Source organism: Jaculus jaculus, chromosome 3, assembly GCF_020740685.1.
Source record: "Jaculus jaculus isolate mJacJac1 chromosome 3, mJacJac1.mat.Y.cur, whole genome shotgun sequence".
Classification (NCBI taxonomy): domain Eukaryota; kingdom Metazoa; phylum Chordata; class Mammalia; order Rodentia; family Dipodidae; genus Jaculus; species Jaculus jaculus.
This window is the reverse complement of record NC_059104.1, coordinates 27,261,262-27,276,976: the sequence shown is the minus strand read 5'-3', so window position 1 is coordinate 27,276,976 and position 15,715 is coordinate 27,261,262. Positions and strand designations below refer to the sequence as shown.

Sequence of the window (15,715 nt, the reverse complement as noted above, 5' to 3'; positions counted from 1 at the left end):
CTGATAAACCATTATAAGCATAAAATAATAAATATAGCTTTGCAGTGGTTGACTAAATTATTGCAGGTTAACTTTTTTCATAGGGCAACAAAACAACCTATACTATTTAATTTTAAAATTCCAAAGCAGAATAGTTTGAAAGTAAATGCAGCTTTTGTGTAATGATGAAAGCATTAAAACTCCATTCTTAATTGTGATGATTTGGAAGAAATTAAGGACTCTTGCAGTGAGCAATAAGCTAGTGCCATAATACTGAAGTGATGTTCAGGGATGCTTGCTGAGCCTTTAGTTAAGAGGTAAGCATTCTTTATGATTATTTATCTCTTTAGCTTCTTTAGACTAGTGCTTTCTTATCACAGTAACTTCCTATGTGTGTCATATTCATTGTACTCATTTTCATGTTACTAATTCTTCTTGGAACAATTGTCTTTACTTTTGTTAATGTTGTAAGTTTAACTAGAATTTTAATTTTACCAGATAATTCTAAAGCAATTTTCATTGCCCATGTTTCATATCAGTGAAGTTTCGTTCTCATATGTATAAAAATGTTTAGAAAATTTGTATAAAGTTAAGCTGCTGAGGAATTTGTTTTCAGATACTTAAGAAAACAGACAAGGAGACAAAAACAAAGGTTAAACATAAAAGAAAAAAAAAAAAAGAGGCCCACTCTCCTGATGCTGCTGTCCACCTGATGCTGGCCAGGGGGGGATGTCCACCTCTCCTCCCTGCCATCACGGAGTTTCTCCTCGAGTCCTAAAAAATCCCAGAAGTGGGATGAGATGAACATCCTGGCAACATATCATCCAGCAGGCAAAGACTACGGTTTAATGAAAATAGATGAACCAAGCACTCCGTATCATAATGTGGTTGGTGACGATGACGATGCATACAGTGACTCAGAAGCCACCGAAGCCTTGACTCCAGAGATCTTAGCTAAAAAAAAAAAAAGTGACAATTTGAAATGAAAAGGAAGCTTCACTACAACGAAGGACTGAATATTAAACTAGCTAGACAATTACTTTCAAAAGACCTGCATGATGATGATGAGGAAGATGAAGAAATGCTGGAGACTGCAGATGGAGAAAGCATGAATATTGAAGAGTCAAATCAAGGATCTGTAGCAAGTGACCAACGGCAAAACAAATCACAAAGTTCATAAAAGAAACTTGTTCAACCTCTCAGTTTGTCAAATGCAAACTGTTACTATAATACACTGCTTCTTGTTTTCCACAGTTCACAGTTTAAGCACCAAAATGTATACCAGTTATTACATATTGCCAAGAATTAAATGATAACCATAGAGACTGAAAAAAAAAAAAAAAAAAGAGCCAATGAGCCTGCTATGGTGATGTATAGCTGAAACCCTAGCAATGACAGAAAGAGAAGTAAAGAGGGAGTGGTAAGAGAGAGATAATTAATTTTGCTAGGCATTGGTACTACACATATGTGAAAACAGTATTACATGATGTTGTTTTGTGTAAATTAGAAGTTGAGAGTGAGGAAGAGGGCGTACACCTAAGCAAGCCTAACGTCGCAGGGAAGGAAAGGCACCATCTTTAGAGCTTTTAGTCATTTGCAGATCCTAGTAGACCTCCAGTGGAAGGGCTCAAAGGGCAAAGTAAGGATTCCACTGATTTCCACACACTTGGGTAGGCCACCAATCCCCCAATCCCCTCAAGCAGCTATCACATGTGCAGTCCCAGCTGCCCCACCCACGGGTTTGTCTTGCACTACACCATCCCAGTGTCGGCTGCGGTGCACAGACCAGGTCCTCCTGCACTACCTGCATTTTACTTGGACCCAAGTCAGCACGCTAGCATTTCCCCCTCCCTAACATAGTTTCCCAGCCATCAGGAGCCTCCACATGTGACTGCTGTTCCACCTGCCACCTTGCTATGTGAAGGCCAGGTCCTCTAGCACTTCCTGTAGGCTGCTCAGACCCAAGTCAGCAGGTTAGCATTCCCCCTCCTTCACTTGGTTTCCCTCCCCATTGCTGCCATTGGGACCACCATACATACCCCCCTCCCATACTTCACTTCTCCATTGCCTCTGTGTCAAAGGACTAGGCAGTCCCATCCACCCCCTAATACACAGTCCCAACAGACCATGCTGTTCCATCCTCTCACCCCTCAGCATCACAGAGTTGCCACAAAATCCCATCCTCCCAAGCCCCAAGTGTGATACCCATATGCTTTGTCTCATTCTTCCCTATCTGCTGTCCCCTCAGGCCACCTGAACATAGTCCCATATCTGAGTTACCAAGCAACAAGCCCTTCATCAAGTCCTCAGGCAACCACTATAGCCTCACAGGCTCCTTCCCTCTGAGCAGACAGGCCCCATTACCATCAGAAGCCTAATCAAAGCAAACAATAAAAGGGAATAATCACTGAAAACATTTCAGGGGTAAAGTTCAGCTTCTTCCTAATAAAATAAGATTCCTATTCTGTGAAGGGCAGACCTCAGTGCAAAAGGAATAGCATGAAAAAATCAAATGCAGGTAAATGCAACAAGGGTGCCCAATCCTCCAATGGAAGTCTTTAATCAAAACATAGCAGAGACAATGAGGATCAGAATCCCAAAATGACGACACAAGCTATGCAAACCTGGCCAATCAATTAGCAGAACCTGCAGAAAATCAACAAAGGTCCAATAACTGTATGAATGTGGTCATGTTAAATTAGACCTAAAAGAAAAGACCCAGGATGGGTTCCAATGACAGTTAAATGATCTGAAGGAGAGGAAAAAACAAAAAAAAAAAAAAGGACCTCAGTAATCAGCTGTCTAGGCTCAATGAAGACATAAATAACTGCAATGATGAATTCTAAGAGGCATTGGAAAATGATGTTAAAAGGGAACTAGAAAGGGGGATGGATAGTACACATATAAAGGAAGTAGAAAGTACAAGCCAAACTGAACAAGTCAGAACTTTATAGATGCTCTCGGTCAGCCATGTGGAGGATAGAAACTTATAACTGGAAGACAAGGCAGAAGAAACACTTCATGAATCCAAAAGTTTTAATGAAGTTGAAAGGTTTTGTGAACAAAATACAAGGGAATTATGAGATACCCTTAAATGCCCCAACATTCGGATCATGGTGATATCAGAAGGGGAGGAAATTCAGACCAAAGGCGTGGAGAACTTATTCAACAAAATTAGCAAGGAAACCTTCCCCACCCTCTCAAAAGAAAGTCCCATCAAATTACAAAGAATCTAACAGAACTCCAAACAGACTGGACCAAAGGAGAAATTCTCCAAGACATATTATCACTATGTCTCTAAACATCTATAACAAAGAGAAAGTCCTAAAAGCAGATAGAAAGGAACAACACATTATATATAAAGGTAACTGTATCAGCATTACTTCAGACTTCTCAGTGGAAACACTGAAAGCCAGAAGGGCCTGGAATGGAACACTGCAAAGTCTAAGAACTTACAGCTTCCAACCCAAACTACTCTACCCAGAAAAAGTATCCCTAACGATAGATGGTGAAAGAAAAACTTTCCATAATGAAAGTTAAGCTTTACAACTATATGAACAAAAAGGCAAACCTACAGAGAGTACTTCAGAGAATTCTCCTCACAGAAGAAACAAATAACCAACCTCAAGTACCTACAAGAAGCAGATCATAATACCCAAACTTAGAGAAGGCACAAAAAACCTCAAAATCCATGAAAACACCAAACCACACATAAGCCACCACAATATGGCAGGGATTAAATCAAACCTCACACTTATTACCCTAAACATTAATGGCCTCAATTCACCCATCAAGAGACATAAGCTAAGAGGGTGGATCAGAAATTAGACCCTTCAATCTGCTGTCTTCAAGAAGCCTACCTCACTGCTAAAGGCAGGCTCTTCCTCAGGGTAAAAGGGTATAAAATGATATTCCAAGCAAAGGAAGTAAGAAACAAATAGGCTTGGCCATTCTAACATCAGATAAAATAGACTTCAATCTAGAAGTAATCAAGAAGTAATCAAAGAAGGCCACTTCTGACTTATCAGAGGAATAATCCAACAAAAGGATATCACAATGATCAATCTTTGCTCACCACAATTCATAAAAACAAAACCTACTTGGCAACAAAACAGAAATAACCACCAACATCATCATAGTCAGGGACTTCAATACTCCACTATCACCAATAGACATATGATCCCCCCCCAAAAAAAAAAAATTAGCAGGGAAGTAAGAGAGCTCAACAACACAATAGGTCAATTAGACATGATGGACATCTACAGAACCTTCCACAGATTACACATTCTTCTCAGTAGCCCATGGAACCTTCTCTAAAATAGAACATATACTAGGTCATAAAGCCTGCCTCCATATATTTTGAAAGATCAACATAATCTCCTGCATGATATCAGATTACAATGCTGAATTGATAGCAATTAACAACAACAACAACAACAACAACAAAAGATGAGCCAAGAATCCCACCAGGGGCTGGAGAGGTGGCTTAGCGGTTCAGTGCTTGCCTGTGAAGCCTAAAGGACCCTGGTTCGAGGCTCGATTCCCCAGGACCCACGTTAGCCAGATGCACAAGGGGGCGCATGCATCTGGAGTTTGTTTGCAGAGGCTGGAAGCCCTGGCGCGCCCATTCTCTCTCTATCTGTCTCTTTCTCTCCCTCTCTCTCTGTCACTCTCAAATAAAGAAATAAAAATGACAAAAAAATATTAAAAAAAAAAAAGAATCCCACCAGGTCCTGAAAACTGAAAAACACACTTGTAAACAAAAAAAGTGGGTAGTGGATGAAATAAAAAAGATGAAATTGCAAAATTTCTAGAATTGAATGAAAATGAAACATATCATACCAAAATTTATGGGCCACAAAGAAGGTAGTCCTGAGGGGAAAGTTCACAGCACTGAATACCTTCATAACAAAGACAGTAAAAATCAGTAACCTAACCATTCACCTAAAGGCATTGGAAAACAAGAAGGATCTAACCCAAAAATATACAGGTAGAAATAAATAATGAAGATCAGTGCAGAAATTAATGAACTGGAAACTAAGAAGATAATTAAGAAAATTGATGAAGCAAAGAGCTGGTTCTTAAAAAAGAAAAAAAAAAAAAGAAAACAAGATCGATAAACCCCTGGCCAACTAGATCAAGGAAAAAAAAAAAAAAAAGACGCTTCAAGTTAACAAAATTAGAAATGAAAAAAAGGAGAAATCAATGACATGAGTGAAGTTTGGAGAGTCATCAGGACTTATTTCAAAAATCTCTACTCCTCAATACTGTATAACATGAAGGAAATGGATGAATTCCTGTATACATACCACCTACCAAAGTTACACTCTGAGCAGGTTAATCTCCTAAACAAACCTATCACACCCATCAATATTATAAAGGAAATCAAAAACCTCCACAAAAAGAAGAGTTCAGGACCAGATGGTTTCTCAGCTGAATTCTATCAAAAATTCATGTAATAACTGAAACCATTTTTTATCAAGCTGTGTCACATTATTGGAGAACAGGGAAAGCTCCTCAACTCCTTTATGAATCTGGTATCACCTTAGTACCAAAACCAGGCAGAAATGTCACAAGAAAAGAAACATATAGAACTTTTTCCCTGATGAACTTAGACACAGAGATCCTTAAGAATATCCTCACAAACAAAATTCAACAACACATCAAAAGCTTTATCCACCTTGATCAAGTAGGTTTTATTCGAGGAACAGATGGTTGGTTCGACATACAGAAATTTGTCAACATAATACACCACATAAATAAGCTTAACACAAAAACCACATGATCATGTCATTAGATGCAGAAAAGGCCTTCAACAAAAATTTACATCACTTCATAATCAAAACAATGGAGAGAATAGGCATGAGCAGTTTATATCTCAACACAATAAATGCTACATATAAAGCTCAGAAAGCCCAAATAATAATAGGGAGAGAATGAAGGGTTACCCATTGAGATCAGGCACAAGACAGGGGTGTCCGCTCTCAACCTCTACTCTCCAACATAATAATGGAAGTCCTAGTTCAAGCAATAAGACAGAAGAGTGAAATAAAAGGGATACAACTTGAAAAGGAAGAAGTTAAGTTAGCCCTTCTTGCAGATGACATAATTCTATATATGTTATTCAAAAACCTCCATGCCAAAACTCTTAAAGGTGATTAATTCCTTCGGCAAAGTAGCAGGATACAAAATCAACACTCAAACATCAGTAGCCTTTCTACATGCAAGGGACAAAGATATGGAGAAAGAAATAAGTGACATTGTCTCATTTTCAATAGCAAGAAAAATTAAAATACCTTGGAATAACATTGACCAAGGATGTGAAAGACTTATATAATGAAAACATAAATCTTTCAAGAAAGAAATTGAAGAGGACTTGAAAAAATGGAAAAACTTACCATGCTCCTCAATAGGCAGATATAAAGTTATGAAAGTGGAAAACTTACCAAAAGCAATATACAGATTAAATGCATAGTAAAAATTCCAACATTTTTTTTCACAGAGTTAGGAAACATTATCTCAAAATTCATATGGAATGGCAGAAGGCCTCAGATATCCAAGCACAACCTCAGCAAAAGAAACACCTCTGGAGGCATCACCATACCTGATCTAAAGCTATATTACAAAGCCACAGTAACAATAACAGCATGATACTGGCATAAAAACAGGATTATAGACCAATGGATCAGAATAGAGTACCTGGAAATGGGGTCAAGTAACTAGAGCCATTTGATATTTGACAAAGGCCCTAACAATGTAGACTGGATAAAAGATAGCATCTTCAACAAATGGTGCTGGACAAACTGGATAACCATATGCAGGAAAACGAAACTAGATCACACATCTTACCATGCACAAAAATCAAGTCCATATGGATCACAAACCTCAATATAAAACTGGCAATTCTGCTACTACTAGAAGAAAAAAAAAATAGGAGGAACTTTACACAATAAAAGAATGGGAAAAGACTTTTTGAACAAAACCCCAGTAGCTTAGGAAATTGAACAATCAACTCAACCATTGGGATCTTAGGAAGCTGAATTTTTTTTGTTGTTGTTGTTTTGTTTTGTTTCCATACAATAAGAATAGCCAATAGATTGCCCCCAGAATGGGAGAAACTTTTTGCCAGCTAAACAACTGACAGAGGCCTGATTTCTAGACTCTACAACCAACCCAAAAAGTTAAACAATAAAAATCAAACAACCTACTTGCAAAATGGGGAAGAGAACCAAGCAGGGAATTCTTAGTTGAAGAAATACAAATGGCAAACACACACTTAAGAAAATGGTCAACATCTCTAACCATCAGGAAAATGCATATTAAAATAACTATGGATTCCACCTTACCCCAATGACAGGTGGGTGGGGAGGCGCTTCAAGAGAAAGTAATAATTGAGGGGATTCTAATCAAAATACAATATATACATGAGTGAAAATGTCATTTTCTTGAAGTTGTGATACTTAAATAAATGAACATTTAGCAAAGCTAAGCTATGAAGTTTTATATTTATATCACAAAACGCTGATCAAAAAAATTTAGGATAAAGTATTATGAAATCTCATGACAAATTTGAGATACAATTTTATTCTATCTTAAAGAAACAAAGAATAGTTTTTAAAATATAGTAAAGTTCAAAGAGGATGCATCATGAAGACAGAAGCAAGAAAAGTGATGTAATTACAATGCAGATACACTAGGCAGCCACTGCATTATGGGATGATGACAGAGTTTTTGGAAATGATGAAATTTGGGCTGACAAATCTTATTCAAGAAGTAGACAAATCTATGAACATATCTGGATATTATAGCCTCTTTTTCTCAGAAATTCATGGAAAAACTTGTAGGGTTAAAAAAAAACAATAAAAGTATATGTCTTTATTTGGTTACTAAGAAATTAAATCCAGGTCCTTGAGATTTGTAGTCAAGAGTCTTAACGGCTGAGTCATCTGTCTAGTCCCATTTTTCATTTTTTTAATCATTTTGCCAATCATCTAACAATGAATAGTTGCCTAACTTGAGGCTTTTAAGACTTTTCTTCTGACTCCTGTTCATATTTCTCATATTCTTGTTCATATACATGCAGAGTGGCTGGTTCTAGAACATTATGCATTTTCCTGAATGCCCTCACAATAGTTGACAAACTCACATGTCAGCTTCAACTATATAAGAACTCAACCAAAGAAATGACAGAAGAGAAAAAGAAATGTTTCATTTATTTGGATAGATACTCAAAAAGTTTATGTACTCTCATATCTTCATAAGATATTCAAAAGAACATTTAAAATGAATTCACAGAATATATCTGTGAATAAAAATAATGAATGTTTCTTCAAATGATCAAATTTTATGTTTGTTTAAAAATTACAAGATGGTGAAAATAAAAAATCCAGGGCATTTCAGATAGCAGCTCAGAAGGATATGTATTTGTATCACTTTTTATAATTTTTATTAAAATGCAAAGCCTTTTGTAAGCATGCAGTGTTATAATAGTCCTTCCTACAGATAAAGGAGCAGGAGTACTACATTCCATTACTCACAAAAAAGATACTGCCTGTGTAAATTTAGAAATAACACACTTAAACCCTTCAGTGGAGTCCTAAAATTAGTCACTGCATTTCAGAAGTAGAGCAAAACCCAAGATAAATACAGTGTTGAGATCAAATTAAACCACTAACAATGCCTATAATGAAAGCCAAAATTACGCTTTGGTTATAGGGTTCTGAAAGAAGCATCACCAAAATAAACATGCTAAATTTAGAGGATAAAGAAATAGCTTGAATGTTGACCCAGAAGAATTGAACACTAAATATATTATTTCATCATCCACAACTGAGAAATGTACAGATAGAAGAATTGCAGCTCAATTGTCTTCTTCCAAATATATATATATTTACAAAAGTAGAACACAAAACTGCTTGATTAATTATAACAAAAGTTGTGAGGATCCCACCTTGACCAAGTGGGATTCATCCTAGGAACACAAGGGTGGTACGATATATGGAAATCTGTCAATGTAATACACCATATAAACAAGGTTAAACATAAAAACCACATGATCATTTCGATAGATGCAGAAAAGGCCTTTGACAAGATACAACATCACTTCATGATCGAAACATTGGTGAGAACTGGCATGGTTGGTACATATCTTAACATAATAAAGGCAATATACAAAGATCTGAAGGCCCAAATAATACTTAATGGAGAGTGACTGGAGGAATTCCCATTAAGACCAGGAACAAGATAGGTTTGTCCTCTTTCACCTCTGCTTTTCAATATAGTACTGGAAGTCCTAGGTCAAGCAATAAGACAGGAAAAGCAAATAAAAGGGATACAATTTGGAAAGGAAGAAGTTAAGTTAGCTCTATTCGCTGATGACATGATTGTATATGTAAGTGACACAAGAGACTCCATCCCAAAACTCCTGAAAGTGATTAACTCTGATAGCAAAGTTGCAGGATACAAAATCAATGCACAAAAATCAGTAGCATTTCTACATGCAAATGACAAAGATAAAGAGAAAGAAATAAGGGACATAGTCCCATTTTCAATATCAACAACAACAACAAAATACCTTGGAATAATGTTAACCAAGGAAGTGAAAGATCTATACAACGAAAACATAAAAACACTCAAAAAAGAAATTGAGGAGGACTTGAGAAAATGGAAAGACCTCCCATGCTCCTGGATAGGCAGAATTAACATTGTGAAGATGACAATCCTACCAAAAATCAATATATAGATTTAATGCAATTCCAATTAAAATCCCTACAGTGTTCTTCACAGAGATAGAAAAAAATGATCTCAAATTTCATATGTAAAGGCAGAAGGCCTCGCATATCCAAACATATCCTCAGCAAAAGAAATACCTCTGGTGGCATCACCATACCTGATCTAAAGCTATATTACAAAGCCATAGTAATAAAAACAGCATGGCACTGGCATAAAAACAGGAGTATAGACCAATGAAATAGAAGTGAGAACCCCAACATTGGATCAAGCAACTATAGCTACTTGATATTCAACAAAGGCCTGAACAATATAGGCTGGAAAAAAAATAGCATCTTCAACAAATGGTGCTGGACAAACTGGATAACCACATGCAGGAAACTGAAACTTGATCTACACATTTCACCATGCACTACACTCAAATCCAAATTGATCAAAGACCTCAATATAAGACCAGAAACTCAAATCCTACTGGAAGAAAATTTAGGAAGTATTTTCCATGATATAAGAATGGAAAAAGACTTTCTGAACAAAACCCCAATAGCTCACGATCTTAAACAGTCACTCAACCAATGGGATCACCTGAAGCTGAAGAGTTTCTTTACAGACAAGCTTACAATAAGCAAATCCAATAGATCAGTCACAGATTGGGAGAAAATATTTGTGGGATATCCAACTGATAGAGGCCTAATCTCTAGAATCTACAAAGAACTCAAAAATCTAAACAGTAAGAAGTCAAACACCCCACTGACAAAATGGGGCAAAGAGCTCAAGAGGCAATTCATAGAGAAAGAAATACAAATGGCAAACACACACTTAAGAAAATGTTCATCATCCCCAATCATCAGAGAAATGCAAATTAAAACAACTATGAGATTCCACCTTACCCCAATAAGGATAGCAAACATCAAAATAGCAAATGAAAATAAATGCTGGCGAGGATGTGGAGAAGAAGGGACAATCATTCACTGTTGGTGGGAATGCAGGATGGTACAACCACTTTGGAAAGCAATATGGAGACTCCTGAAAAAGCTGACTATAGCGATACCAAAAGAACCAGTTATACCCTTACGGGGCATCTACCCTAAAACCTTCAAACCAAAGGCCAGAGAGATTTGCTCAACCATGTTTGTAGTGGCTCAATTCATAATAGCTAAAAGCTGGAATCAACCCAGATGTCCATCATTAGAAAAATGGATAACGAAGATGTGGTATATCTACACAATGGAATTATATACAGCAGTAAGGAAAAATGACACAAAGAAATTTGAGGAAAAATGGTTGAACCTGGAACAGATCATTCTCAGTGAACTTACTCAATCACAGAAAAAAAAAAAAAAAATCAACACATGGTCTCACTCATCTACAACACCTAACCTGAATCTACACAAGATACCTCACATACCCAGCAAGCACCTCATAGACTAGACACTAGGATGGATGGGGAGGGAGGGCAGGGCATTGAAGGGGTGGAAATCACTAATCTAGACCCAAATGGCAATGGTACCATAAAATTCTTCTTCCTAAAAGGCAGTCCAAATGGCTGAACCTTCACTAGACCCTTACAGGAAATACCTGAACCACAAGACACTGGAGAGGGTAGGATCAAGACTAACCTAAAACTTCTATATCTTCTCTCTCCTTCCCTCTCCCTCTCTCCCCCCCACCTCCTAACTCTTGTATATTAGTTATGTTTTTACCTCATTTTCTTAGTGGGCACTGACCTGTAACCCCCACTACCAGCTTGGGGCTATCATCCACAATGAACTTTTGATCAGAGAAACCTACAAGGTTTCCCAAAACAATGACAGACTTCTGTCAGAGTACTTGATGACCCACCAAAGGTTAGTGGTAAGACCCTATTGCTGAAGACTCCATACACAGCTGACACAGAAAATGGAATGGCATGGCTAGAAGCAAGGAGAGATTCAGTCCCCAGACAATGCCAAAATGTGCTACATGGTCAACTGGGGGAAATGACCAATAGCTGTCCAAGAAACTCATGGTCCAACCTATTTAGCAGCAAATAAATAATAAACTTGTGTGATGCTCACACAAGTGCAATAGTGGCACACAGCCATGGTGGGGAACCAACTGATATTGATTTGGCTAACTGATCCCCTCAGTGGTAGGAGACCCATAGCTGGAGCTGGGAAACAAGTCAGAACCATATCCAAACATAAGCCCACTCTCCAATATCAAGCTACCATCAATCATGGGCTACAAGAGTGCCTACACCTATTAAACTCTCCATTAAAAATAGTAAGGGTTATGACATTTGTCCTGGTGCTATCTTCTTCTCTGTTGGAGAATCTGCTTCTGTTTTTCAGATGGATGTAGGTCCTAAGGAGAGAGCCACCCCATCATACCTCAAAAGGGCCCCCTCTGAAAAGAAGGAAAATTCGCTAAACAAGCAAGGGTGCTCTTTTTGTGATGAACAGGATCCCAGAACAAGGGGGAAGGAGAACAACGTAGAGAAAAATCAGCTCCTACCAAACCAGAGAGCCAGAGCCTCAGAGGCCCCCAACACCTCAGCACTGAAGCAGAACAAATATGAACCCAACATGGCTCAGGGAAATTTTGCAGAAGATGGGGTGGAAAGAATGTCAGAGCCACATGTTGGGTCATGATATGCAGAGACATTTATTGTACCAATAACTGTGGGCTAACTCCACAATGCACAACCCATTTACCTCAACAAGTAGGGGCCAATGGAGAGGGGGTAGGTCATGGATGAACCTAATAATGGTACCAATCTGCCTGTATTTGCTGAATAGAAAACTAATTAAAAAAAATTACTTTTTGATGAAAGTGACTTATCAAAGGAATATGTATATAAACAGATCTTTGACTAAGTCTTAATATTATATTTTTACTCAGATAATTATTCCTAGCTAGCATTGATTATGTACTATGTCCATACTGTTTCATTTTTATGTAGTTGATTTCAATTAAATTGATCACAGAGGCTTAAAATATTACAAAGATTAAGCAAGTAAGCCTTTAAGAAAATTTGTTTGTTAGACAACTGATTTAAGGAGTTTAAATTCAACATTTAAGTCCCTGTAGAATGGTCACACAATTTATCTTAACTTCATTATTCTTACTCAGACTGACTTTCAGTTACTATATATTTTTGAGTTTTCTTTTTCTTAATAAATTTTCATGATTATATGCATATATGTGATGTCATATAATATACCTGAACACAGGAGATGAAAACAAAACATACTTTTAAAAGTCTACTGAATACTGAGTTTGAGTTAACACTAATTCCTATAACAACCTAAATTATAAGTTTGAATTTTGATTCAGAGTTTGAGTTAAGCATTAAGTGATACTCTTAGACTTCACATGTTTGGATCAGTAGCGTTTTCACATTATCTGATGATCTCTCTAGCTTCTAGCAGTGCACTGGAATTCATATGGCTAAATTCCATGTTGCAAGCCATTCTATGGCACAAATGCTGTTCTCATTGAATGCTCCAAGTGGAAAGTTTGGAAGCTTCAACTTCCTGCAGAAATCATACATCAAAATTAAGCACTGTATCCCTGGAGATATTATAAGACTTTCCAATCCACAGAGATTTCAATGACATAAGGTTATTCTTGTCACATAGTGAAGCACTCTTTCACTTTTAAAACTGGTAATGTTTGTTACTTTTTAGTACATGGTAAGTTAATAAAAATAATATTGACAACTCATATATAATTTGCTGCAACAAATTAAGTCAACCAGCATCTCTGTGTCTGAGTATATTGATGTTAAAAATATGTACTTCCATAGAGCAGGAACCATCCCCTAGTCACTTACTGCTATGTTAGTAATAAAACAATCAAAAAATACCTGCTCTCTCTATCCCTCTTTCTCACTACTTGCAAATAAACATATATTTTAAAAAAAGTAAAAGGGCTGGAGAGATTTCTCAGTGGTTAAGGCACTTTACTGCAAGGCTTAACAACCCAACTTTAATTCCCCTGTACAAATGTAAAGCCAGATGCATAGTGTCACATGCATCTGGAGTTGTTTGCAGTGTCTGTAGGCCATGGCATAGCCATTCTCTCCACCCTCTCTCTTTCTTGCTTTCTATGTTAAAAATGTATTTATTTATAAACATATTTATGGCAATGTATACTTAAAAGCTCATAGTTAAAATGGTTCATTAAATATGACATGTATAAGATGATCAAAGACTATAACTCAAAAATCCTGGAAGGCTTGGTGTCCCAACCTCCTTGAGCAAACAGAAAATTGCTATAACTTATGTTCTGGATACTTATGAAAGGAAAATTTTTCTTTCAAGTCCTATGTTGATTATTTGAAATGGAATTTAAATCATTTAGAGATTCTTCATTAATAACTATGTACCAAGTTAATCCAAATGTTAAAGCTACAAATAAGTATAAAAAAGGTAGTGTTTGGGATATGATATTCACAAAGGTAATGAACTCAGGAAAGGGCTATACTTAAGAAGGAAGAAGCCTTTTGCATATGAGATTTTTAGATATTTCTATTAAAATATATTAAAATGGAATATAGATGAAATATCCAGATATAGCATCATAAGGACATTGAAATCACTACACAAAATAAGAACTCTGATAAAAGGTGTGTGCAGAAAAAATTAGAGAAATACAGTTCTCATTAGATAGATAGACAGATGATAGATAGGCATAGATAGATGACAGAGTGGAATATAGAAAGAGGAGAAAGAGAGGATCAGTAAGAATGGTTAGTAGAGAACCTGAAGCTATGGAAGTATATATATATAGTTTCTAGGTGATGCCAAAGAGTGCAGAGACATCCACTGGATGGCCAGTTTAGCTTAGTGGTAAAATTTCTGCTCATGAGTCGAGGGATGACAAAAAAGTTTCCTCTAACAACAGCAGGAAATATTAGAGAATGTACATATTTTTGTCTTTGAACAGGTTTCCCTGCATATGAAAGTCTTGCCATCAGGCTTACAAACCTCTGCCCTCAGTTTTGCCATGACAGTTATTAAAAGCGTGCAATATCACTCTTTTTTTTAGTAAACAATAATACTAAACCCAATATATGTCTATGGCTTCAAGGAACATTATAGTGACAGAAATTCCAGTCTGTAAACAGCCACCAGAAGTGAGTCAATGGTTACAACTATAGATATGTTTTAGCACAAAGTCCTTGGCTATAAGATGAGAGTTGAAGTTTGATCCAGTCAGAAAAGTGTGCTGAAAGAGAATGTTGCCATTGAATTTCTCATCGTTTTTGCAGAGCCACGATGACAAAATTAAAGACCTGCCAATCCTGAATCCCATGCGGCTTTCTGCGAGAGATATATGTTCAAGTTTGGCTTCAAGGAGCTCAGGAGATGTGATGAAAGCCTCTGTAAAGGAGCATGTAATCTTCCACAGAGATTTAAGGAACAAAGATGTCCCATGGCCAAGGAACTGAAGATGAAACAAGCAGGCATAGAAAGCCACAGGAGGGTCTAATTGACCATGATCATTAATAAGTACTGACATCGTTTCCACTTAGGATCCCTGACAGCTAAAGGCTTAGAGGGTTAGACTTGAGTCTTTTTGGTGGCATGGAGACACAGAAAGATGCTAGCATTTGCACAGAGCTGAAATGATGAACGTTGACATGTGCAACAAGTTCTTTCTCAATGCCTCCACAGTCTTTGAAGTCGATTGTAGAAAAAAAGCTAGATGGTTAATCCTAAAATCTCTGGAGAACAGAAATAAATTCATCTCTGCCATTCAGACCTAAAAAGAGCTGCAGGCTCTCAGCTGAAAACCATGCTGAATATCAATGTCCGGGGGGAACAAAGTAGAGTAGAATAAGCTTAGCCAATGTTGCATCCACATATCACACAGCCCAGTTCCTAGCTATAATCAGTGATAAAGTAATTTTTATCTGCAAAACAAACAAAAAAAAATGTCCTTTTGTGACAACTGAATATTTTAAAGTAGAACCTTAAAGGGTATTTTTTTTTTAATCTCTGCTTATTATGGTTTTATACTT

At 37.0% G+C, this 15,715-nt stretch overlaps 1 pseudogene; it reads left to right on the top strand.

Moving 5' to 3' along the window:
* Positions 1-961: 961 nt before the first annotated feature.
* The window catches only part of LOC101594516, a 36,146-nt pseudogene continuing 21,392 nt past the window's right edge, over positions 962-15,715 (top strand).